At 37.0% G+C, this 27,640-nt stretch overlaps 1 pseudogene; it reads right to left on the bottom strand.

Moving 5' to 3' along the window:
- Positions 1–286: 286 nt before the first annotated feature.
- Positions 287–27,640, bottom strand: part of LOC148129302 (vomeronasal type-2 receptor 26-like) — a 41,168-nt pseudogene continuing 13,814 nt past the window's right edge.

The following is a 27,640-nucleotide window of genomic DNA, read 5'->3' as shown; positions in this document are numbered from 1 at the left end:
GGTCTTTGAGATATCTGATGATCTCAGAGTGCTGACTTGGTTAAATTTGTCAGTTGGAACTTTCACAAAAGATCTCCATAGCCACCATGTATTTTACTTTGCTACTGAGCTGGCCATGCCCACCCAGTCACATGACCACCCAGCCACGCCCACTCGGCCATGCCCACTCAGCCAGTCATTAGGGCAGAGAACCAATTGTTAAAAAATTTGCAGCCCACCACTCTATATATAAATACATACACACACACACACACACACACAGAAATAGTCAATTAAACAATGTCATTTACTTAATTCCTTTGATCAAATGCTCCTTTTTATTCAGATCAGGTCTCAACAAAATAATATAGCATTTTGGGAGAAAGATACAAACTAATAGTGTCCCACTGGAAGCCAAGATGGCAAAGATCTCCACAGCCACCATGTATTTTCCTTTGCTGCTTATGTAAGCAAGAATAAAAGACAACCAAACACTGGAAAAGACCAGTATGCTGAAGGTGGTGAATTTGGTTTCCTGAAAAGTATCTGATCATTTCTTGGCTAAAAAAGCTGCAAAATATCTTGGCAACAAACAGGCATAAATTAAAGCTGGACTTAAGAACATTAAAAGGGGGGAAATATACAAATTGGAGACTTGATTGTTTTGGAATATTGGGCCTCGAATTCCTGAACAATAAAATGGGGGAGGAGGGAGGACTTTGCCCGGGCATGAAGAATGCGATCTTGTGGATAAAAATTTAAACTGAAAAGAAAAAAATTCCTGTTTCTCTATGAATTTGACTTGATACAATGAAAAGGAAATATTGAAACAATAAACAGTTACCCCAGAGAGTGAAAGTTGAACTAAAAATAAAAAGAAAAGAAGTAAGAAAAGTTGGATTGTTGGACTAATTGGTGACTTTGGTATAAACCCAGTTTTGGAATAATTGTGAATCCAGAAAGCCTGAAGAAGAAAAAGAATAGGAGAAGTTGATTTGTGGATTTTAAAGACTATAAGATATAAAGAGCATGCAATCTATGATATTCTTCGGGAATTAAAAATGCTACTTAAAAATATGAAGAACTACTACATGTAAGAGGTGGATCATTTTGCTCTGTGTTAAAAGCTATGGAAATGGTGATTGAAGGAACTTGCAAAAGAAACCTCAGAGAAAGAGGAGGTTAGTTCAAGAAGGCCATCTTAAATAGACAATCAACACAAAAGAACACTACAAAGAAGAGAGAAAGAAGGGAGTTAAAAATAGGAGATTCCAAAAAGTAACTAAAAGGGAATACCTGTAAAAATAAAGAAAGACAGGAAGAAACAGCAGAAAAGTAAAAGGGGAAGGAAGATAAAAAGAGGAAGAGTGGGACACAAATCAGAGGGAGAAAAGATTTGGAAAAGTAAAAGGGAAGAGAGGTAATGAGGAACAGGAACAGGAAAGAAAGAAATATGGGAATTGTAAAATAATGGAAAACATTGTTTATTTAGAATACATAGGGATAATGGTTAATGAATTAAGAAAGGGGATTCCACACTGATATGAGGGGTAATAAGAATGTATTTGTGGGAAGAAGGCAGAGCCTCCTCACTGATGGACTGTAGATCACGACTCTCTGCAGCTTAAGTGGTCGTCATGCTCTGCTGGAGAGCCCCGATCATTATGATTCAAGGGCTGAAAGCTGCCTTGGAGGGCGGCGGAGTAAGGAGAAGCCGCAAGCCAGGTTGAGGGGAGCCGCATCTCCCCCGGTCTTGGTCTTTTTCCCCAGGAAGGACGAGCAGTGCATAGTGGTTAAAATGCCACCCCAAAGAGGAGGACTCAGCTGGATTAAGATTTGTGCAGTAGGGGAAGAAAGAGGTGGATAACATCTGAACTGGGACAACTGGGCAATACAACTAAACAAAAGTACCCCGGGATTAAAGGTGTAACATGGAATTTTTAAGAAAAAGAAAAGTGGTGGCAAAATTACAAAGGGATGGGGGAAAAAACAAAATATTTTTGACAGCTAAGCAGGACTCGAACCGGGGAAAAGAAGATGCTGGAACTAAAGATTTAACTAAATTGGACTGAAATATTTTGGGAATAAACAGGCATAAAATAAAGCTGGACTTAAGACTGTCAAAAATAATAATAATAAAGTTTACAAATTGGAGACTGGACTGTGTTGGAATATTGAGGTTTGAAAAACCCTAAATAAAAAGATAGGGAAAAGGTGAAGACTTTGTATAATGAAGTGCCACCTTTTGACAAAAAACTTGAGATCAAACAAAAGGAAAGCATCCTGTTTCTGAATGAACTTGTGTGGATATAACACTAAAGAAATATTGAAATGCAAAGTAAGAATCTTAGAAAGTGAAAGCAGAACCAGAATAAAAGAAAAAAGCAAGGAAAAGACTTTGACTGTGGGATTGATTGATGTTTTTGGTATAGACCTTCGCTGGAATAACTGAAAACTTTAGAAAATTGAAAGAAAGAAAGAAAGGAAAGTAAAAGTGTTTTTGTTTTTTTTTTGTGGACTTTAATGATCATAAAATATAAGAATGTGTAACAATGATATATCTTTGGGAATTAAAAATGGAACTTAAAAATATGAGAGAATTACTACAGGAAAGAAGGTGAATCACTTTATGCTCTGTGTTAGAAAAAAATGGAAATGGCAATTGAAGAACAAGAATAAAGAGCTTCAGAGGAGGAGGAGTCGATTCAAGGAGAAGACATTTTAAACAGACAATTAACACAAAGAACACAACAAAGAAGTGGAGAAAGAAGGAAGGTTAAAAAGTTGAAATTTAAGAAGGCAATCAAAAGGGGGAATACCAGTGAAGTCGGGGAAGGCAGAAAGACCCAGCAGAAAAGGGGAAAGGAAGATATTAAGAAAGGGAGAGGGATATAAATTGGAATGAGAAAAAGATATGGGGAAAAGAGGGGGAGGAGAAGCACTAAGAAACATGTGCCTGAAATAAAGAAATACGGAAATAGTAAAATGTTGAAAAGAAATTGTTTTTCAGAGATAATGGTTGATGAATTAAAAAGGGGATTGGTGACAAGGGAAGTAATAAGAATATTTCTGCAATTAAAAATATTTATATAGGGTAATATATAGGGTAATAGTAGATAATGATAACTCTTATTAAAAATCAAGGGAAAAAATATGCTGCAGAATCTAAATGAAAAGATGTAATGATTATTATTAACTTCTTCTAAAAATAATGGTTTATTGGGAATCAAGATGAGGGAATAAAGGGTATATTTTAATCATTGAGGTGTCACATTCAAAACAGAAAAAAGGGGGAAACCTATACTTTTTTTAGTGTTAAAATTTGTATTAATCTAGAATTTATAACACGAATGTATAATGGAAAGGGAATATGACAGACCAAAGTACCAACTAAATTAATAAAGTTAATATAGACTATGAAAAGCAAGGGAGAGACATTGGTAACTTATTATTATTATTATTATTATTATTGTATTATTACATTATTATTATTATTATTATTATTATTATTATTATTATTATTATTTATTATTTATTATTATTATTGACATATTATTATTATGTATTATTATTATTATTATTATTATTATTATTATAACACATATTGTTTATATTTATTATTAAAATAAATATTAAAGGATTATATTTCAAATAATTGAAATGAAACAAAAAGATATTTCGATTGAGATTAATGAAGAGGCTAGAGGTAATGTGTTTGTTTCTCTCCTTACTGAAAATTTGGAATGGAAAAGGAGGTAATAATAGAATTAAGTATGCATATATGAATGTATAATTGCTGTCATATTTGTATGTAAAGGTGATGACCGGAAATATGTTGTCCACTAAAAGAGATTTTTGTTTTTAATGTGAAAAACTGAATAAAATTTGTTTAAAAAAAAAAAAGAATGTATTTGCAATTACAAATTATCTAGAAAATAGGGGAATGTAGACCATTGAGAGGAGGGAGGAGCACTGATATTTTTAGCAGATGAATGTATGTTCTTATTTTTATTGCTACAAGAAAGGTCAATGTTTATCTATATATATTGAAATAATTGAAATGAGTTGTGAGGGATGTTTTAAAATGTGAGATTAATATCAGTGACCAAGGACTAGCTAAATGGATTAATTGTTTCTTCTTCTTCTTCTTCTTCTTCTTCTTCTTCTTCTTCTTCTTCTTCTTCTTCTTCTTCTTCTTCTTCTTCTTCTTCTTCTTCTTCTTCTTCTTCTTCTTCTTCTTCTTTCTTCTTCTTCTTCTTCTTCTTCTTCTTCTTCTTCCTCTTCTTTTGGTATTATAAATAAAACTCTGCTTGGAAGTAAAGGGAAAATATGCTGCAGAATCTGACTTGAAAAGTACAATGTTATGTAGTTCTTTTTTTTTTAAAGGGAATGATTATTACTATAACTAATTAAAATAGATGTTTGTTGGCGCAATTAAGATGAGGGAATTAAGGTCTATCTAAACCACTGAGATGACACTCCAAATTAGTAAAAGGGGAGGGAAAATTTATGTTCTATTTTGTATGTAAAAGCTTGTATTAATCTAGAATCAATGGGAAAGAATATGCGATGGAATTACAAATCTGACAGATAAAAAGAATTAAAAGGTAATATGTATGAAGATTTGGAAATTATTAGTGATTTAAATGAGAAAAGAGTATCACGGAAAAGGTCATGCTTAAAAGAAATGTTAATGTTTAAGAAATATTTGAAATAAATTGAAATGAACTGAGAAGATGTTTAGAGTAAAAAGTAATATTAGTGAACAGGATTAATTTGTTTATGTAAAAGTTGGAATGGAGAGGTAATAATAGAATTAAGTTAAAATGGATAAGATAGGAAGTTGAATGTCAGAAAATGAATAGATAATTATTATCATACTTGGCATGTAAAAGTGGTGACCCGGAATTATGTTGTACACTGAAAGGAGCTTTTTTTCATTTGTTTTGGAAAAATTGAATAAAACTTGTTATAATAAAACAAAATGTTAAAGAGGAAAAGGAGAAGACCTTCCCGATACTATGGCAGAATTGATAACAAAAAGCATTGGGTATGGAAAAGGAAGAAATGATATCAGAAATGTGACAAAATTTATCAGGTACAAACAAACTATGGAAGAAGGCATAATCTACCCAAGGAAATACATATTACATTCATTAGAAAATCAATCCATGATGAAATTCTCCATAGAACTAGAGATGAGCCACTGGAGTACTGTGGAAAACAGATACCAGTCCTAAAACAGGTACCTAAAAGGATGAGAGACCTCAAAAAGCAGTATCAATCTCTCTCCTTGACCTCAAGGCTGAATAAGTATAATGTGAACTTTAGGTGGCTGACACCAGAGGGGATCATGGTCATGTGGCAAGACAGGAGACATAGATTGGACACGATAGACAAGGCAGATACTTTTACAGACAACATTTTGGTAATGAAGATAAAGGAGGATACTCTAGAAGGAGAAAGAGATACAAGGGATGAAAGAGAGGTGAGAACTTTTTGACCAAGAAAAAAAAAGTCCTCAGAATTGGAAGAAAAATTAAAACACACAAGCAAAGTACAAGCAAAGGAGGGTGGGGAAACTCCAGAGATGTTCCTGAGACAGGAGGTCTAGTCCTGCCAAGAATGTAATAAGGGTTAATGGAGAAGGCAGTTTCTGTAAGCAACACCAGAATGTTTCCTTTCTGCCTTCCTTACAGGATTAGGCCAGTAATTTATTCTAACAACCAGAACAGATAAATGCTGGTGCTTGTTGGTGCTTGAAAAATGGGGTACACAGATGTGAAACATTGTACATGGTTGAGAAACTGAATGCAAGGACATCTAGCTTCTTTTGGAACATCTCTTGCCTGTTTGGTTTAGTGATCTCTCACTTGAGGTCATAGAATGCAATCATAGCAACAAAATGGTTTTTCTTCTATTTTGGCCTTTCTGTAACCGGAAGGGCAGTTATCATTACACAGGGAGACAGGTGATACCTGCCCATGAAGGAAATTAAATATGTTAAAGTTTTTCCAAAAAAAAAAAAAAAAAACCAACAACCCTCATTGACTGTCATTGGAACATTTTGAGGTTGCAGTGCTGGTAACAGCATCTTTCCATCCTTTCTGACTTGGTCTGAAATGGCGCTCAGAAACATAAATTATTCAAGGTCCTAATTCATAGATCAGGCAAAGAAGGTGGACTTGCTTCCTACTCCACACTTCAACTGGATGTTTCAGCTATTGCAGGCAGTTCTCTTGTTAGCTCCCCTTAATTGTAAACTTAACTTAAGCGACTTAATGAATTGTGAATTCTAAAGCTTTTGTTGTTGCAAGGGTAGCTTCTGGATTCTGTGGCTGCCTCTAGAAGAAATTTTCTGAAGAAAATTGAAGCTGAGAGATCTTGGACCAAAGCAAACAAAATAATATATTTTTAAATATAAAACTATTAAAACTATTGATTGGTATCAGATTTTTTTTTAATATCAGATATGTGCAAGTAAATTTAACAATGAACTTTTTCCCTTAATCTTTTGTATCCCAATTTACAAGCTATTCCTTACTTGTTTTCTGTAATTTGGATAGTTTGTCCTGGAAAGGAACAGCAAGATATGTCCTTCTATACATGAACTTAAGCAATACTAACATTAGAACAAGAACAATATGTGATCAGAATTCTTCTCCCATTACAGTTTTGGCAACATATGGTGGTATCTAATTTCGTTGATTTTTTTTTTTAGGGAAGGAAGAACTGAAATTCTTCCGATAAGAAACTCGCCATTTAACAGAAATTTAGCAGAAATATCCAGAGAATGCTGAGAATATTTGTAAAAGTCTCTTGAAAAATACTGATTTTACCAATATCCTTTTGAGATAATTGTTTAGTTTTTGATATAAGTTGCATAAAACTATTCAAAGGGTGGGAAAGAAAAAGCAACAAAACAGTGTTTCGCAATATCTTCTTTGAATTAACAAATATATCTGCAAGCAAAGTGTCTGTAGAATAAGAAAACATATAATATGCAGCAACAAAATAGAATCTCCTTATTAGCATTTGCAGAGAATCCAGGAGTATTTATGGTGATAATCCCTAGCTCCCTAATGATATACAACCTCTGGCAATCAAATCATTACCTTGGTTTTAATTGTATGTTCTACTTACTCGATGAAAAAAGAACCTAATAACCATAGCTGAGAATATCCCCATAAAGTGTACAGTTTGTGTCCTCTGTAGAATTTATCAACCAATCTACCTATTGTTACCCCATGTATTACATGAATATTGAACCTATCCCTAGAAGTACTCACATATTCTCCAATAACTCCCATGATTGAACCAAATGATATTTTACTAGAATAGCCATTTAAGGATATGCAAATCAAACACATATTCTCTTGTGTCTGATTTTCTCAGTTCTTGGACAATTTTTTCTTTGCTATCACCAAAATAATTGAGAATAATGCAATTCTTGCTAGATTTCCAAGAATCTTCTTGGAATCTTGGTCAAAGTGATCAATCAATGTGGATATGTACCCCGATTAAACCAGGTGGGCCAGATGATTTCATCCTCTCTAATGGTCAGCAGGTGGTATGAGAGTGGGTCTGGATCTATAGTTCCCCACCTTAACTCTAAGGAAGGACTGGTTTGGGAACGTGACCCAGTTTATGAGATATTGAATCTTCCTACAAGTTGTCCATTTTCATCAAAGGAAATCTTGTCTCCAGCACTGTTATTAAATGAAACTCCTCTCAGGAAATAGTGAAGCTAGGCAGGAAGGAGGAAAAAGTTGGAAAGGCGATAAAAACATGGCACATAGATGCTTTGCAAAATGTCATCAAATATAATTGCCATCAAATAAGAAAACACATTCTCAGCACAGTTATAGTATCTTTCAATGGAAGATTGCATCATTGTCTAGAATGTTAAAGCTTTTTATTCTATGGTAAGTGATTTGTAAGGTTTTGTGGGATTAATGTCTGAGCTGATTTCCTACAGATTATAAAACATTTATTTATTTCTTAGATTAAAAATATGATAATCTTCTGCAAATCTAATGTCTCTTAATATATTGAAAATCTCCAAAACTTGAGAGACATTAAAAATATTATTCTATTTGTTATGATTTTCATCACCTCCTTCTTTACCAAAGGAATATAATAAGAGTATGAAAGTTTTTAAAAATAAAAATAAAAATGCATGAGAACATAATATTATGCAACCTTATGTAGATATAGTGACATGAATATGTCATAATGTTTGGAACCTATAACAACTAGTTTATATATAAATTAGAATAAAGTTGAACATGCTCTCAGTGAAATAACTAAAAAAAGGGGGGGATAATTCTAGAAATTAAAAAAATCAATTTAGACCTTACTGTCGAGGATAATCTTATAAAATATGTTGCTACAAAGCCCTCTTGAACTACAGAAATATTATTTTCTGTTTAGAAATGAGCCATGCTTCCAATAAAACTAGCAGTCATAGATTTCATAATATTTCTTTTTAAAATATAAAGTTGAATTAGAGTACATGGTTTAACATTAGGAAAGATTTCTTCCTCTGCACAAGTGCTTCTGGCTGGAAAATGGTAAAAAACCATAAGCAAACACAGATCTGCCATAAATGTTATCCATTCTGACAAAGATAATGGAAAGAATCCAACATGGAGAAAAGGTTCCAATGATCAAATAGAGGGAAATAATTCACATCCAGATTGGAACAGACTTGGAATGGCATCACACCGACGAAACTGGATCCTGGGATTGTTGTAGAAATGAAAACAAAATTGCTAGCTAAAAATGCACAGAACATACAAAAGTTGGGCTGCTAATCCCAACTTTTTTTCTCTGCTCTCTGCTTGGATCACAGATGTTCATATAAGCACCCAATTTGAAGAAGATAATATTGACCTTCTTCATGGAATAAAGCTCTGATCCAAACATCTTACAAGGATCAATTATATAAAATAAACTGATAATGCTACTCTTGCATCAACAGATAGGGTGAAATATTGTGCACCTCTCTGAGAAGGTTATTTTACCTTCCATGACTGTTCCTTAAGAATGTTTCAATGTCATCCTCGATCTTTGCTTGTTTATGGATGAATACAGGGCATGCAAAGCATATGGATGAATGGAAGAATACAGGGCATACAAAGCATATGCAACAGCATACACAGCGTTGTAGACACAGTAAATGTGGGCAGTCATCCTTGTTCCAAAAAGGTTATAGGGAGAGTCTTCAGCCTCTCCTCCTGAGTGCAGATATTCTGGTTCACTGAGTCAGTGGAAAAGTTTGGAATCAGACAATCAAATAGTTGTTGCCAGACCTCTTTTAAGAAACCATCTGCTTTATGCAAAATAGGATTCCTCATCTGAACAAATTTCTGAAATCCTGACACTTCCTTAAATTGGATTGCCAGGGATATTGCGACATGGAGGAAAACTATGCTCCAGTTTCTTTGAAACAGGAAGGATGTAAAGTCCACATCTGCATGTCATGATCCAGACTTTTCCTCCCCCCCGCTGTTTGATAATATTCTGACATTTGAAGTAAACCCCATAAAGGTATTACTCTGTGAAATTCTCCACGAAAGATAACTACATTAGCTCTGCTGTTCCAGGCAAGGTTTAGTTTAACACAGGATGCTTCCACAATCATATCCAGCTCACTGAACATACCTGGGCCAGCCATCTTTTTGATGAAATCAAAACAGATGCCATCTTGTGAAAAGAAAGAACTTTCTGGAGCAATAAATCTGTCTGGCTGCCAATGCCAACATAAAATATGCCCATCCATGTCCACTTGAAATAAAGTAACAGCTGGAGAATTCCATAATATTGATAACCTGAATTGGGAAAACGTCCAATGAAAGGAAATTGCTTTATTCTGTATATTCATCTCTGGAGCAGAAGAATGGGCAAAGCTAAGAGAACACAGAGATAAATGAAGAAAGATAAAAGTAATTTAAATATTTTCTCTTGTTTATTATTGAGGAAAAATCCTCAGTATGTTTCATTTATAAAACAGTACTGCTCTACCTTTGAATTTAAGTCCTGATACTAATGTACTATAATTTATGAGTGATTAAATAAAACCTCCCAATAATAAAAAAAAAGTAGAATATTCAATTAAACTAATTGTTAAGGTGAAACAGACTTCAGTGTAAGCTGTAAAGGTAACCACAATTAAATACATAAATATTTCCATATTGGCTAATTTCACACTATACTTTGAAATTCACCCAGAACAATCACAGTATTAGTTTTGCATGTCAAGAGAAAAAATAATTTTGCATGAATCCTTTCTACTATTTCATCAATGTCATTGAGGTAGCCTCAGACAGTTTTCTTCTTGTGAAATCAAAGCAGATACCATTTTTCAAAATCATGGGAAGCACATTTTGTAGTAATATCTGTGTCAGTTTGCCAATATCAGTATATAACACCCCCAACCCATGTCTTCTAAAATGCAATAGAAGATGGAAAATCCCCTGTGCTGTTGAATTTTATTTGGGAACATCCAATGGAAGACAGTATGTTGGCTCGTTATCTCTGCAGCAGAGCAATATCCCAGCTAAAATTTTTTGAAGGGAATGAAAAGGAAAAAAAATGTGTCTCATTCTCATACTCCCTTAAAATTTCAAGGTTAAGTTATGTTTGTATGGTACTGAATACATTACTACACTAGCTGAGGTTGTTATGTAACAAGTGACTATTAAACATTTAGATTGGAACATATAAATAAACGTGTATTTTAATATTATTTTATTAACCAATATTAAATACTTTAAATTTTAAAGTTTTAAATATAAATACTTTTAAATTTTAAAGCAATTATTCTTTCATGAAAGCCTGTGCAATTTGTAATTGGCCAAGATATTTGCCATGTACAGAACTTCATAAGAGTTTGGATCCCCAATTATGGCTATCAGATTTTTGGAGGTCATATTTATAGTTAGGGATGAACTGGCTGGGTGAAGAGAGTAATTCCATTGTGGCTGCATAGGTACACTGTGCATTATAATATGGGTGTTATAGATCCTGGAAGCCTAGGGTGACATTGGTTAAGATCTGGGCATTTTCATTAATCTCCTTTACAGAAAACACCAAGGCTACAACATGTTGGTAGGCTTGAGTCACTGAACTAGAGTGAAATTCAAAAATCAGAATTGTCAAGTTGCTTCCAGGGAAATATGTGCTGCATTTCAATACAATATATTTCTGCTAACTTCATACTGAACTAAGACAGACATCAAGAAACAGTAGTTCTATGCTTTGATCTAGGATGAGGTATTGTGTAATTGTTAAAAGCTAATATATTTACTCATACATGTTAGATAGATATGTATATTCTTTCTGCTGTTCTCACTCTCTTACACACAAGCAAAACAGGAGAGAGACAGAGATGGAGATAGAAAGACCACTGTTTCTATTTATCTTTCACTGGAAAATGTTTAAAAATAGAAACCTCTTATGATTCTCAATGTACCAAAATTGTACAGGTTCCATTAGATTAACCGACAAATCATAATGTAAATATCATTATTTTTTTCTTTCCTTCCTTCCTTCCTTCCTTCCTTCCTTCCTTCCTTCCTTCCTTCCTTCCTTCCTTCCTTCCTTCCTTCCTTCCCTTCCTCCCTCTCTCTTCTCCCTCCTCATAATAGCAAAATATTAGCAGTTACTAAAATTTAATACTACTTGCCCCAATTTTCATCAGAATAGAATGGTACTCTCTTTGATCTAGTACGATGTATACAATATTTTGTAAGTGTTAAAATGGTTATATTTACTCACACTTGTTAAATAGATATGTATATACTTTCTCCTGTTCTCTCTCTCTTACACACAAGTGTTCTGGACTATGCAGGCTTGAAAGCCTGCAAGCGGATTGGTCTGCTAACAGCGGGTCATGATTGGTCGCTCCAGACTGATCCGATTGGCTAGTAAACGGGCTGCCACGATTGCGCAAACCAAGCGGCAAGCTCAAATCACTGTCATTGGCCGTTTAGCCGCAGCCAGCTCTATATAAGGGGCTGCTGTGGCTAGGATATTTGGCTCAGATCGGAAGTCACTAATAAAGAGCTGTAGTTACTTTCTGAGTCTCGTCTCTGTTCTTGGACCCATCCTTCCAGACATAACACTGGCGACAAGGATGGGATCCGGAGACAACAGAGCTGACTGAGCACTCACCGAAGATCAACAGAGCATGTGGCTGACAGCGCGCGCAGATGTCGGCAGAATGGCCAGCAGCGCTATACCACCGCCCCCATTCGATCCAGCCAGCGAAGACTGGGACTCATACATGGACAGGTTTCAAATGTTCCTAGAGTCCAACAATCTGAAGGATGCCACTCCCAGCAAAAAGCGAGCAGTTTTCCTGATGCATTGCGGACCCGCCGTCTTTAAAATGGCCAAGCGCTTGCCAAAACCGGCTGAAGTCAAATCAATGGACTGGGATACCCTTGCTCCCATCCTTCACAACCATTACGCCCAGCAGTACCGACTCTCATCCAGAGCACAAATTTTACCAAAGGGATCAATGCGAAGGTGAGAGCATCGGGATTTTGTAGCTGACCTAAGCAATTTAGGTGGTTTGTCTGCGGCTTCGCAAATCTAGAAGAAGCCATGAGGATCGAGTTGTCCTTGGCCTATGAGACCCAACAGTCCAAAGCAAAATCATGGCCAAAGGAGACATCTGCCTCGCAGATTCCATAGCTCGACGCCACTGCAGCTGAAGCCACCTGTAAATCAGCAGCACGGATGCGCCGGACAAATGGGGCCAGCCACCAACCCACCAAGGATACGGCAACGCCATCAGAGAAATACACGTTAGCCACCCATCATGAAGACAGCGAATCCTCATCAGATAGTGAAGAGGAAGAAGTCCACAGACTCGGTCAGAGCGCGAACAATGAGACCAGCGGGGTCGTAAGTCGAATTTCGAATGCGCCGGATGTGGTGGAAACCACCCACGATCCAAAGCAGATTCCTAGACGCCATCTGTCGCTTTTTGTGAGAAGAGGGCATATTGCTAAAGTATGCCAAAACAAAAGAGGATCCAGTCCCAAACAGAAAGAAAACAGTCTCCGACAAACAGATGGCACTCCCACCACAAATCGGGACTGCCCAAACAACCTGTGGAGCCAGTACAACAGAACCCAGAAGTTTACTGGTGCACCCAGACGGGAAGAAGCACATCAGACTATCACCATCGGCCATGCTTCATCCTTAGACACCAGAAAAATCCGTGTAGAGGTCACCATTGAAAATCGACCATGCATCATGGAAGTGGACTCTGGGTCTTCCCTATCCATGGTCTCCTAGAAAACCCTGAAGCAGCTGATTCCCAACATCCGCTGCCAGGACCTCAGCACTCAGAGGCTTATATTAAAGGATTACCAGGGCAGCCTGATTCAGTGTCGCTGGTTCCAGTCATTTCCAGGTCTCCTTCAAGGACCACACCGCAATACTACCTCTCACCATCGTTGACAGAGACCTGACCCAGCCTACTGGGTCTACAGTGGTCGCGCCATTAGGAATCGAAATGGCAGGCATCAATCAGACTGTAGACGAAGACTGGGAAGCGGCCCTCGTCCGGGACTTCCAAGAAGTCTTCAGTGAAAATCTAGGCAAGTACAAGGGGTCCCCTATCTCTTTTAATCTCCCGCCTGATATTGCGCCCATTCGCTAAAACCATGCCGAGTCCCCTTTGCTCTCAAACCAAAAATTGATGAGCAACTGGACAAACTAATTGCACAAGGCGTGTTAGAACCCATTGATCACACCCGATGGGAGAGCCCAATTGTAACTCCGATAAAACCTGATGGATCTTTGAGAATCTGTGGGGATTACAAGGCCACCCTCAACCACGTGTTACAGCAGAGCGCCTATCCGGTACCAGTGGTCCAGCATCTCCTTCACTTACTTGGGGGTGGCAGAATATTCGCAAAGCTTGACCTGGCCCAAGCTTATCAACAGTTGCCAGTAGATGCTGAAACCGCCGAAGCCCAAACCATAGTTATGCACAGAGGTGCGTTCAAATGTAACTGACTCCAGTTTGGAGTAAGCATAGCACCAGGCATCTTCCAAAGTCTGATGGAAAGGTTGTTGCAGGGCATTAAAGGGGTCAGCCCTACTTCGACGACGTGTTAATAGCTGCCCCAACAAGGAGTCAGTTAGAAAAACGACTGAGAACAGTCCTACAAAAGTTCCAAGATGCTGGCCTCAAGGTAAAGAAGGAAAAGTGCCAGTTATGCACTGAAAAGGTTGAATTTCTTGGTTACCTCCTTGACAAACAAGGAATTCACCCTACAGAAAAGAAATTGGCTGCCATCAAAAATGCCCCGAGACCACAAAACAAAACAGACCTTCAAGCCTTCCTGGGACTCATTAACTTTTATAACATTTTCCTACCCTAGAAGGCGACCGTCGCTGAACCCCTTCATAGACTCCTTGATAAAAAGGCTTCCTGGATTTGGGGACGACGGGAGGAACATGCCTTTCAACAAGTAAAGGACCTTTTAACTTCGGATGCGGTGCTCATCCAATATAATGAAACACTTCCATTAACTGTGACTTGTGACGCCTCACCTTTTTGGGGTAGGGGCCATCCTGAGCCACGTCCTACCAAATGGTACAGAGGCGCCTATTGCATTTTTTTCAAGAACTTTGTCAAAAACAGAAAGGAACTATAGTCACCTAGACAAGGAAGCCCTCGCTATCGTATCTGCAATCAAAAGGTTCCATGAGTATGTGTATGGGAGATCATTTTCCATCATCACAGATCATAAACCATTACTTGGCATCTTGGCAGGTGACAAATCTACTCCACATATTCTATCCCCTAGAATGACGCGATGGTCGGAGTTCCTAGCCGCCTCACGACTACCAATTGAGGCATCGCCTGGGAAAACCATTCCCCACGCAGAGCGCTTTGAGCCACTCTCCATTGCCAGAACTCCAAGATGACCTGGCTCCCACACTATCAACACTACAAATTGAGACACTTCCCTCACCTCCACCACTAACAGCTCAAGACATCGCATTGGAAACCAAAAAAGACTCATGCTTGGCACGAGTTCTTGGCTGGGTGGAGAGGATGGCCAGAAATCGAACCCAACAAAACCTTTAAACCCTTCAAGAACAGACAAACAGAACTCTTCTCACAAAAAGGGTGCGTGTTGTGGGGGAGACCGAGTGGTCATACCAGCAAAACTACAAAAAAAAGTTCTACAATTACTGCACGATGGGCACCCGGGCATCGTGCGTATGAAAGCGCTGGCAAGGAGCTACGCCTGGTGGCCAGGTATGGACAAACAAATGGAAACCTGGGTCGCCACCTGTAGCAAATGCCAAGAGACATGCTCGGCCCCACCGAAAGCCTCACCAGCCGAATGGGAAACACCCAGGGGTCCCTGGTCGCGCATCCATATCGATTTTGCAGGACCTACAAAAGGGCATACTTTCCTAATAACAGTAGACACATACTCTAACTGGCTCGAGGTTAACAAAATGAAGACTACCACCACAGATGCAGTCATCAAGAAACTGAACAGACTTTTTGCAACGCACGGGTTACCAGATGTCCTGGTATCCGACAATAGCCCTCAATTTACCGCCTTAGCCTTTGAACAATACTTAGCAGACCGTGGCATACGACACGCATTGACATCACCGGCTCACCTGGTGGTGAATGGTAGAGCTGAACAAATGGTTCAGTTCACAAAAAGAACTCTACAAAAAATGGAACAAGGCAACATCCATGATAAAGTTACCAGGATGCTCCTTCTCCAGCATATTACACCAAACACTACGACCAACAAAAGCCCAGCTGAACTTCTGATGGCCAGAAAACTCAGGTCGCTCTAGACTCGCCTACACCCTGCATACACCCTGGAAAAACCCCTGGGCTCCAGCAGGAAACACCGCGCCTTTAAGGTAGGAGACCCTGTATTTGCAAAGAACTTTTCAGGTGACCCATTGTGGATCCCTGCCAAAATAACTCAAATTACAGGCCCCCGCTCCTACCAGCTCAGAAACCACAGATGGGAGAGTGTGGAAACGCACATCAACCAGCTGCGATCCAGGCTGACCACATCTCCCATCAGTGACCCCAGCCATGAAACCAGAGGGGAAGGAAACTGGGGTTCTGAAATTGAACCAACTTCTGGCATAGAAGAACTAACCCCACGATCACCACATCAAAGCCTATTCACCAGCTGATGAAGAGCCTTGGCAATTGATCGTCTCACCTAGTAGCAGCAACCGAACAGGTTCAGCGAACCCTGAGAGCCCAAGCGGTAGCAACTCGAAGGAGCGTGTCAATAATCCCGAGGTCACCTGAAGGGAGTCACAGCTACGGAACCGCTCACCATTCCAGGCAATTCCGGCGAGCAACCCGTCAGAACCCGAGACCGAGCAAAGACATTTCGAACAGCGCAAGTCAGGTAGACAGGTGCGAAGACCCGCCTACCTGCGAGACTACATAACCCCACCCCTTAGATGGAACCTAGAGAGGAGGGGTGTTCCAGACTAGCAGGCTTGAAAGCCTGCAAAGCGGATTGGTCTGCTAACAGCGGGTAATGATTGGTTGCTCCAGACTGATCCGATTGGCTAGTAAATGGGCTGCCGTGATTGGGCAAAACCAAGCGCGGCAAGCTCAAATCACTGTCATTGGCCGTTTAGCACGCAGCCAGCTCTATATAAGGGGCTGCTGCGGCTAGGATATTTGGCTCAGATCAGAAGTCACTAATAAAGAGCTGTAGTTACTTTCTGAGTCTCATCTCCATTCTTGGACCCATCCTCCAGACATAACACAAACCAAACAGGAGAGAGAGAAAGAGATGGAAATGGGAAGGAAAACTTTTTCTATTTATCTTTCACTGGGAAATGTTTAAAAGTAGAAACCTCTTGCGTTTCTCCAGTACTAAAACTGTACAGGTTCCTTCTGATTAACAGACAAAATATAAAGAGAATATCAAAAAAACCCACCTTCTTTCTTCCCTCTTTCCTTCCTTCCCTCCCTCCTTCCTTCCTTCCTTCCTCATAGCAGCAAGACCTAAGCAATTACAAAATACAATGCAGATATCAAAACAAACCACTCTGATGTCCTTTTCTACTTTCCTTCCCTCCTTCCCTCTGTCCTTCCTTCCTTCCTTCCTTCCTTCCTTCCTTCCTATCCTCCTCATAGTAGTAAAATATTAGTAATTACTAAATTTTAATACTACTTGTCTGAAATTTTATCAGAGTAGAATCATCCCATGGATTGCAAATTTCAGTTCCTTACATGAACTCAGGGATCACATCATGAGAGGGATATCTTGTGAATTTGGTCTTTTGGTCTTTTTTGGAAGCAATCATGAACTGAGAAACTATAGCACCAATAATGAGTTCTCGTGGTTGATAGTATTTATGAAGAATAATGCTTGGATCATTAGTATTGCATTTTGCAAAACAAATATTACAGATATTCTTAAGGAACAAATATAATATGACTACCCAAAATGTTACAATCACAGATGATTTGATTCTTTCTTTGTTGAAAATTTGTTTTCAGAAATTTTTTCCATTTCTTCCACAAAAATAGTCTGAAAGGATAATGAAAATTCCATCAAATGTTCTCTAGGTAACAAATACGCTCATCATGACTGCTTGGGATTACCCGAGCAAATGATTCAATACCTAGAATCATCCAATGAGTTTTAATACCTCTTGCAAATCATGCAGACCCAAACTGGATCTGTTTGAAAGAGTTGATACCATAGAAAAACGAATAACATCCCTTGACACCATAGTAGCATCCCTGGATGCTTTAAAGAAAGAATTCTCCTTAATTCTTACTATGTTACAGAGTCCCAGATTATGACATCGAACATGTAAACAAGCTACATTCACTACTAACATAGCCAACATCCTGCCCACACGCTTTTTATCTTTCTTGGTGACTTCAATTTACCTCATATTAACTGGACCCTAAATGAATGTACAACTGAACCCATACATGCAACCTTCTACAATGCTGTAACAAATCTGGCACTGGAACAACTAGGAACCAACAATACTCAACTTAACAACTGCCTCGATCTCATCTTCTGCAATAGTTTGAATTTAATTTACAGAATACAAACTAAAGAACCCTTTTCCAACAGTAGACCAAATATGATTGACTTTTGTCTCAACATACATCCACACAAAAATCATCACAATGATGTAATCCCCAATTATAACTTCAAAAAAGGTAACTATGATCTTATAGACAATGATCTTTCATCCCTTGATTGGCAATTTCTATTCACTGGATGCAATACTGTTGAAGACCATTACAACATATTTTTACTTGAAGTCAAAAGAGTAATCAAACTATATGTACCAATAACAACTCCCCCCCCAAAAAAAAACAGATTACCCATAACAATAAGGAAACTTCAATCCAAAAGAGATCACTCTGGTGGAAAAACAAATCTGGTCACATTGCCAACTTCAAAAGCCGATACAAAAATTTATGCCACCAGATAAAGACTGAATGCACCAATTATCACATTAAACAAGAAGAAAACCTTCTACGCACCAATTCCACCCACGCTTTCTACAATTTTGTAAACAACAAACTAAAAGATTCAAGGTCCATCCCACCCCTGAAAGGACCTAATGGTAAAGACTGCAATGACAACACTGTTAAAGCCAACCTCTTTAACACATTCTTTGGCTCAGTATTTGTAAACAGCAATGCATCATGCCCAGTATTTCCTAGCCGAACCACAGAAAACTACAATGATCTAATACATATCGATTTTAAAGAACAATGTTGAAAAAGCACTACTCAATTTAAAACCATCTCTATCTATTGGACCGGATGGAATATGTGCCTACTTCTTAAAAAGCTATCCACGGCCATAGCATAGAACCTCTAAGCATAATCCTTGAAAAATCTTTCCAGGACCAGCTCCTTTCCCAAACTATGGTCACAAGCCACGGTCATCCCCATCTTCAAAAAGGGAGATCCCAGCCTAGTTGAAAGTTACAGACCAATTTCCTTTATGCTGCGTCACCTGTAAAGTCATGGAATCAATTATTAACCAATCCATCATCCTCCACTTAGAAACAAACAACCTACACTCTAATAAACAATTTGGTTTCAGAAAAAAACCTATCCTGTAATCTGCAATTCTTACACTGCAAAAACATATGGACTACACAACACGATCAGGGGCAAAGCAATAGATGCAATCTACATAGACTTCTGTAAAGCCTTTGATTCAGTGGTACATGACAAACTACTCCTAAAACTAAAATCTTATGGTATCTCTGGACAACTGCATAACTGGATAGAAGCATTCCTGTCAAACAGATAAAAAATGGTCAAAATTGGGAGCGTCCTATCAAATTCTGTACCTGTCAACAGTGGTGCCCCCAAGGCAATGTTCTAGGACCAACTCTTTTCATACTCTACATAAATGACCTCTGTGATCATATAAAGAGCAACTGCATTCTCTTCGCTGATGATGTAAAACTATTCAACACCACAAACAATACTGCTACCCTTCAAAAGACCTTGACTATGTATCAGAATGGTCAAACAAATGGCAACTTCATATCTCAACAAATAAATGCTCTGTCTTACATATTGGCAAAAACAATCAGAAAATAAAATACAAGCTGAATAGTCAAGACCTTGTTGATGATCCAAGCTGTGTAAAGGACCTTGGAATACTCATCTCTAATGATCTAAGTGCTACAGCCAACTGTAACTACATAGCCAAAAAGGCATTAAGATTTGTTAACCTAGACTTCCAGCTGGGTGCTGCGTTGATACGGAGCTGAGGAGCGGATCTCTGCTCTGAAAGAATCTGATTTTCACTGTTTGGTGGCTTCCAGGAGTGTGTCGAACCTTGGAGGGGTAGACAGACAAAAGGGGAAGACGTGGAGATCTCGGGGAGGTGCTGCAATCCCAGAGATTACAAGAGAATCCCCATAAAACCTGCAGCAGAAGAAGGAGATCGTACAGATCGGAACCAAAGACGTGGCAGCCCAGCAGCTTAAGGAAGAAGGAAGGAAGCAAAGAGTAGAGAACAGCAAATTGAGTAGTGGAAAGATGAAATTAAAGAAGATTTCCACAATACTGATTTATACTACAAAGGGAAACTGAAAATTGAAAACTCCAAACTGAACAATGTAATGAAGCAACAGAAATATCAGAAGGAGTACTAACTAAAGAAACGACAGTAATTCTTGCTGATTAATGGAGTGCTGAAAATGGAGGAGCTGAAGGGTGAGACAACAGCGTTTACTTTTATCTTGGGAGTTGAAAAGTGGGTTGTATAACTATATTTTTGGTGTTTGACATTTGAGAACTGTGGGAAGAAAGAGAAAGAGAAAGTGACAGTGACGGTGTCCAAGTGAGACAGAGAGAGTGGAAGAACTGCTGAGAGTACAAACTTGAAAGGAGAACAATTGACACTTTGAAAGATTTAAGGAAAGAAACTTTATAATTGCAATATTTGTCTGATAACTGTGATAACTAAGATTTATAAGTGGAACTAGGACTCTGTGGAGAAAAAGAATAAAGGAGCAAGAAGAAGCCAAAACAGAAAGGAGAAATGAAATGGTAGAAGTGACTGTACAAATTTAAAGAGGAAATTTTGAACTCGAACTAAGAACTGTAATAGGTATTTATCAAAAAGAAGAAGAAGAAGAAGAAAGAAGAAGAAAGAAGAAGAAGAAGAAAGAAGAAGAAGAAGAAGAAGAAGGGCCTTCCGGTTGCATGGCTCGGTGGCAACAGGAATTCGCGAGCAGCTCATGCGATTCCTGCTGCGCTTGTTGCCAAGGTGCCCCGATCCAAATGGGTCTGGGGGATATGGCTGCCCTGTAGATGCAATCGAAGAGAGGGGATCCGGACAGGGGTTTGGGGTGTCGCAGACCCCTCCCCAGCCGGAAAAACCCCTTTTCCCCAAGGTGGTGGAGCGGCGGTCAGTGATGGCCGTCACAAAGAAGCCTGCAGCCGGGTAAGATTTGTGCTGGAGGAAGCTGGAAAAGTGAGGGGCTGACTGAGCCGAGACAGTAACAACTTTTAAGTATCCTGTAAACTGAACTGCTTGAATTGCCTGAGGATATATTGTTTCCCAAAGAAAATCGGAAAGCTGCGGTTAGCTGAAGGGGGAAGCTTTTTGTTTACTCTCCTCCCCATAGAAATAACAGACAGAGATTTGGAAAATCTACTTGGGCACCGAAGGTAATTTACTTTGAAACTTAAAGCCAAGGGACAAAGGATTTCTGGACAGTGGATTGAAAAATCTTAAAATTCCTTTTATTTTTTACAAGGGGAAGGGAAGAGATAAAGGACTCATTATAAGATTGTACTGAAGGAGATTGCTTTAAGCCTATAAGAATAGGATTAAAAGACATTAAAACTTCTAGAAGATCATTTTGGAAGTGTGTATTTGAATTCTACCCTAAAGGAGGTGAAAAGATAGAAAGAAGAAAGTGTAAAATGAAACTGTTTGCTCTGATTTCGCTTGCTTTGTGACTTTGAGATTTCTGTGAAACCTTGTTTTAAAAAAAAGGGATTAAAGACATTAGGGTTGCATTAAAAAAGAAAGAAAGAAAAAATGGCATTATCTTTTGAAGGACTATAACTGGAATTTCAAAGACTGAAAAAAGAAGATACGGGCTCTTCTGGATCTATCTTTCATTTTTGGACAGGATGAAGGAGAAGCCATCTTTATGGACATACGCACTTAGTGGAGGAAGAAAAGCGGAAGGGGCGCAAGGAAAAGATGAACTTAGAACTTAAAAAAGCAACCAAGAAAAAGAAAAATTAGATGAAAAGCGATATGATATCAGAAAGTAACAGAAAAGAGAAATACAACAGAGAGGGAAGTAAGAGAGTGAAATTGGAGAGATGGGGGTCAAAAAGTTAGAATGGAGAAGAAAGAAAGGGGAAAAGGAAAGAGAAGTCATAAAGGCTTTAAACAAGATCCTAAAAAATGAATTTAATTTTTTTTTCAGAGATAAGGGGTTAGACAATTTTTAAAAAATGATTCTGCAAAAGTACATAAGAATGCATTGTAGATATTAGTATTTGAACCTGAGTTAGAAAATTAGAATATTATATGATTCCAAAATGTATTAATTATAGAGTTTAATTTCTTATGAAATATTATCTTTACTGTTTAAGAATTAATAATAGAATTTAATTTCCTATGAAACATTGTTTTTACTATATTATAAATTTAATATTTCTTTTTTTTTACTTGTTTTTAGTTTTATTATTATTTATCAAACTCAATATTATTTGTGTGTTTTATTATTTTGAAATGTAATACTTTGAATGTACGGAGCAGAATCGGCACAGAAAATATGATTTATTTTAAGTGTTATTTAGGGGGAAGATAAAAAGTTGTCATACTTCAATTTGGGTTTACAGGAGAAATATTGTATTAGATAGAAAGGAGAAGTAGGTGATTGAAAGAAAACGGACCAAGGATGCAAATGTAATTATTTAATTGAGATGGAATAAATAAAACAGAATTAAAAGAATGAGTAGGAGAGAGAAAATATATGGAAAATTAGAGAATGTTAAATAAGATATGAGATAGTATATTAAGTGAGTGTAAATTTTGATTGATGTCTGTATAAAAAGAGTTAACTCGGGGTAAGCCACCTTCTAAAAAGAAGTTTTATGTATTTATGTTTTGTGTAATGTCTGTTTAAGTCTGATAGGATGTGGAAGAATACTAATGAAAATATACTAAGGCAGAAGAAATATGATTAAAAAGATATGAAGTTGATTAGACAAGATAAATATATAAGTGTGATAAATTTGGAATTATCTTCTTTTCAAAAAAGATGGTTTATTTGTTTCTTCCAGAAAAGATATTTTATGTCACTACATCCTATGTTTTGTTTGTGTGTGTTAAAAAAATTAATAAAGTTTGTTTTAAAAAGAAGAAGAAGAAGAAGAAGAAGAGCAGGAGGAGGAGGAGGAGGAGGAGGAGGAGGAGGAGGAGGAGGAGGAGGAGGAGGAGGAGGAGGAGGAGGAGGAGGAGGAGAAGAAGGAGAAGGAGAAGGAGAAGGAGAAGGAGAAGGAGGAGAAGAAGAAGAAGAAGAAGAAGAAGAAGAAGAAGAAGAAGAAGAAGAAGAAGAAGAAGAAGAAGAAGAAGAAGAAGAAGAAGAAGAAGAAGAAGAAGAAGAAGAAGAAGAAGAAGAAGAAGAAGAAGAAGAAGAAGAAGAAGAAGAAGAAGAAGAAGAAGAAGATGATCATCCATGGACATCAGTCAACCAGTCAAACATAGATGTAACTAAATAATATTGGTAAAACATAATCTTAATAGATATATATGTGTTAGAATATTGAGCTAAGAATATTGGTTAATAATTTTTGAATAACTGGACAATTCAAAGTGTGTTGTATAAATATAGAACTCAAACCTTTCAATAATAATCATATAGTAAGAAATTGAGATATTTTATTCTGAGGTAAGCATATAATTAAGAACTCTAAAGAAATAGATTAATTGATATTTATATATAGATAAGAATTTAATTACTTTAATGAATTGGCTGCTTTAAATTAATTAAGCATATAAGACTGTTGATTTTGTGAGTAAATATATCTGTATTTGATTAATATCGAATTCTCTTAAGTATTGTAATAGTTGAATAAGTTCAATAAGAAAAAATAGAAATAAGAGCTGATTGTGATTTTCCATAATAGAATTTTGGTAATTAATAATATAATAATATATGTATTAATATTACTATTGAACTGAAAAGGAGAGAAAATAGTGCTCTACTAGGGATAGTTGATGGTAGATTGGAAAGAGCTGCTACAGATAGTTAAAATGGCGACAACATCAATTACAAATGTAAAATCAAGAAAGAAAACTACAACAATGTCTTCACCTATGGGGCAGAGATCTACAGATGCAATGCTATTGGAAGAAAAACTAGTTCAGCTCAAAGCCTGACGACAGTACAGGCAACGCTCACTATGATATAGGAAATGATGGCAAAAACCCACAAATTGATAGCGAGGAACCATAAAGACATGAAAACAGAGATGAGAACTAAAAATAGGACAAGTGAAAAATGAAATACAAAATTTGAATAGTAAGATCAGAAAAGATGCAGGAAGAAGTGATAAAAAATGAACAGAAATTAAATTTAGGAGAGGTAAGAACGGAGATGGTGGGGAAGAAATTAGAGGATTCAGAACAAAATTGGAAAGTGCTTTACTGCGAACTCTGGGATTCAATGATACACATGGAATTAGAGAAGGCATCATTTCATCTCAGGTTCCAAAATGTGGTGGAAGACAGAAAGGAAGATTTATATGCAATTATGATGAATCTGATAGTGGCGGCTTACAGAAACCCAAACTGGAAATTGAAAATGATGTATACGAGGTCTACAGAGTATATACATACTATGCAAGGAGACATAGATTACCCTGAGAGGTTCACATTCGATTTCCAAGGAAGACAACATGTGACCTGCTCTATGGTAAGACCAGAGATGAACCACTTGTATATAAAGATCATGAAGTGGTTACACTGCAACAAATACCCGGAGAGTCAGAGAGCAGAGAAGGGGCTACCAGTTTTATCAACTCAACTTATTAGAAATGGTATTCCACTTAGGTGGCTCACCCCAGAGGAGCTTTTAGTTTCGTGGCAGGACAAAAAATACAAAATTGATACAATTGAAAAAGCACAGGAATTTTGTGAACAACACCTAGACCCGAGGAAGAACAAGAAAGTAGAGACAACTTAAATACGAGCAGCCAAGAGGAGCAACTCTCTGGAGAAAAAGAATCTGATTCACACTCTGAACCCCAAAATCTTAGAGAAGAAGGGAAGGCAACAGACTAAGAAGAAGAGAGCCTAGAACAAGGAATGAAATGAGAAATGCCTCACACAGTCAGTGACACTGATAGAGAAATCACTTTATTTTCAGTCAATATCAATGGTTCAAATCTATCATCAAAAAGAAAACAGATATTTGAGAAACTCAAAAAACAAAACACTGACATAACTTGTATTCAAGAAGTGCATATTCCAGACAATCAAACAGACCTCTTAAAGAATATAAATTTGGGTAAAATGTACTCGGCACTTGCAAACAAAAAAAGGGGGTATTGTAGTATATGTAAATGATTGGTTGCAACATAAACAAATATACATAGATCAAGAAGGAGAATGCTCTTTATAGAAATAAATGTAAACCAGAAAAAGATGTTATTAGTCACAATGTATGCCCGAATACAAACCAAAAAGACTTTTATAATAGGCTTCACCATAAGATAATAGAATTTGAGTATGCTAAGGTATGCATTGTAGGGGACTATAATGCAGTCCCAGACAAAGTTAAAGATGATAGAACTCCCCCAAAAAAAAAAAAAGGAAAGGAGAATACTCCCTTCATCTTTTAATAATATGGTAAGAGAACTTATGGTAAGAGAACTTAACTTGAAAGAGAGAATTAAATCCAAATAAAAAACAATATACTTTTTTTTCAAACACCCACCACTCTTGGTCCAGAATAGATCAGATATGGATGGACCCTGGGTTTATGGAAAATATGGAAATGATCGAGATTTTGCCAAATCTATGGGCTGACCATAATCCCATTCAAATTAAATGGAAAGGAAAGAGAAAATTGGAAGATGGACATTTAACAATACCATATTAAGAGATAAAGAACATATTGAAATGATAAAGAAATAATTGAACGTATTTTTTGAAATAAACAAAGAGAACATACCTCCCTACAGAATCTTTGGGATATGGCCAAAGCCTATGTGAGAGGTCTAACTATTGCTTACAATATTAAAAAGAATAAAGAAAAAAGACAGCAACAAAACATATGGAGGGAGAAACTGAAACATTTGGAAACAAGTAGACAAAAGGACCCGAACAATTCAAACATTAAGAAAGAAATAGATCTGGTAAAACATAAGATAAATTTAAATGTACAGGAAGACCTGGCCCAAAAAATTAAATTAGCAAAACAAAATTATTTTGAAAATGCAAATAAGCCGGGAGGTGGTTAGCCCATAAAATTAAAAAGAACATGAAAAGAGAATGATCGTAGCTCTCCAAGATCAGGAAGTTGCACTTACACGCAGACCCAAGAAAAGAAAGAAATTGCTAAGGAGTTTTTTATGAAATTGCATAAACAGGAAGAAATACCAGAAGAATCTATTGATCAATATTTAAATGAAAAGAATTTGCCCAAAATTACTGATGAAGAGAAACAAAATTTGAATAATAAAATATCTCTAGAAGAAATTAGGAAGGCAATCAGAACACAAAAAGCAAATAAGACCCCTGGCCCAGATGGAATTCCTTCAGAATTCTATAAGGAATTCCAAGAAACAATAGAGGAGATATTGGTGGATTTATACAATGAAGCCCTGGAGAATGCTAACATGCCTAAATCATGGATGAAAGCATATCTTACCCTTATTTATAAAGAACAATCAGATCCACAAAAAATTCAAAACTAATATCACTTTAAAATGTAGATTACAAAATAATGGCCACAATATTGGCGGAAAGATTAAAGAGAGTATTAAGTAGAATTATCCACACTGATCAGAATGGCTTCCTCCCCCATAGGCAAATAAAATACAAGAACCATTATGGATATATTAGAATATTATGAAGTATACTCAACCAAGACAATGGCATTGATAGTTTTAGATGCCCAGAAGGCATTTGACAACTTGAATTGGAACTTCCTTATTAAACAACTGACAGGCATGAAATTTGGTGAAAATTTTATAGGATTCATTAAGACAATTTATAACATGCAAACTGCAAAAATATTAATAAATGGGGAAAATACAGATACCATAAAGATAAATAAGGGAGTAAGACAAGGCTGCCCCCTAGCTCCTCTACTGTATATATTGGCAGAAGAGACTCTCAGTACAAATTAGGCAAAAAGAAGAGATTAGAGGACTAAAAATTTAAAAAGAAGAATATAAACTCAGGCATTCGCCAATGACATGGCATTTATATTAGAAGAACCCTTAGAAGCGAGACCTATACTACTAAGAGAAATAGAAGAATACCGGAAGGTGGCAGGGTTAAAAATTAACAAAGAAAAACAAAACTGTTAACAAAAAACTGTACAAAGGGGCAGAAGGAAGAACTAGCAAATAAATTAGGTATGCAGGTGGTAAATAAAGTAAAATACCTAGGGATCTGGTTGACTGCTAGATGTTCGTAGATTAAAAAACATAACTCTGATAAGTTAATAACGCAAATAGTTAAAGATTAAGATAACTGGGCCAAATTGCAGTTATCGCTATTGGAATGTATTTCAATAGTAAAAATGAATATTTTGCCAAAATTGTTGTTCTTGTTTCAGACAGTGCCAGTCAAGTTGGAAAATATTTTTTTTGTAGAATTAAACAAATGTATATATAAATTTATATGGCAGGGGAAAAAATCCAGAGTGAAATATAAATTATTACAGGATGCCAAGAAAAAGGAGGATTTGGTCTTCCAGATTTTGAATTATATTATGATGCTGCTATATTAAACTGGCTTCAGGATTGGGTTAAATTACAAAATAGAAGGTTATTAGTATTAGAATGTTTTCTATCTCTATGGCTTCTCTGATTATTCTGTTGTTGAAGTGTTCAGTTTTGGCGATAGTTCTGGTATTT

This window comes from Notechis scutatus, chromosome Z (assembly GCF_049901735.1).
Source record: "Notechis scutatus isolate UNSWTSFEM ecotype Mainland chromosome Z, rNotScu1.2, whole genome shotgun sequence".
Taxonomy (NCBI): Eukaryota; Metazoa; Chordata; class Lepidosauria; order Squamata; family Elapidae; genus Notechis; species Notechis scutatus.
The sequence above is the reverse complement of the archived record's forward strand: the minus strand, read 5'-3'. Positions and strand labels throughout refer to the sequence as shown.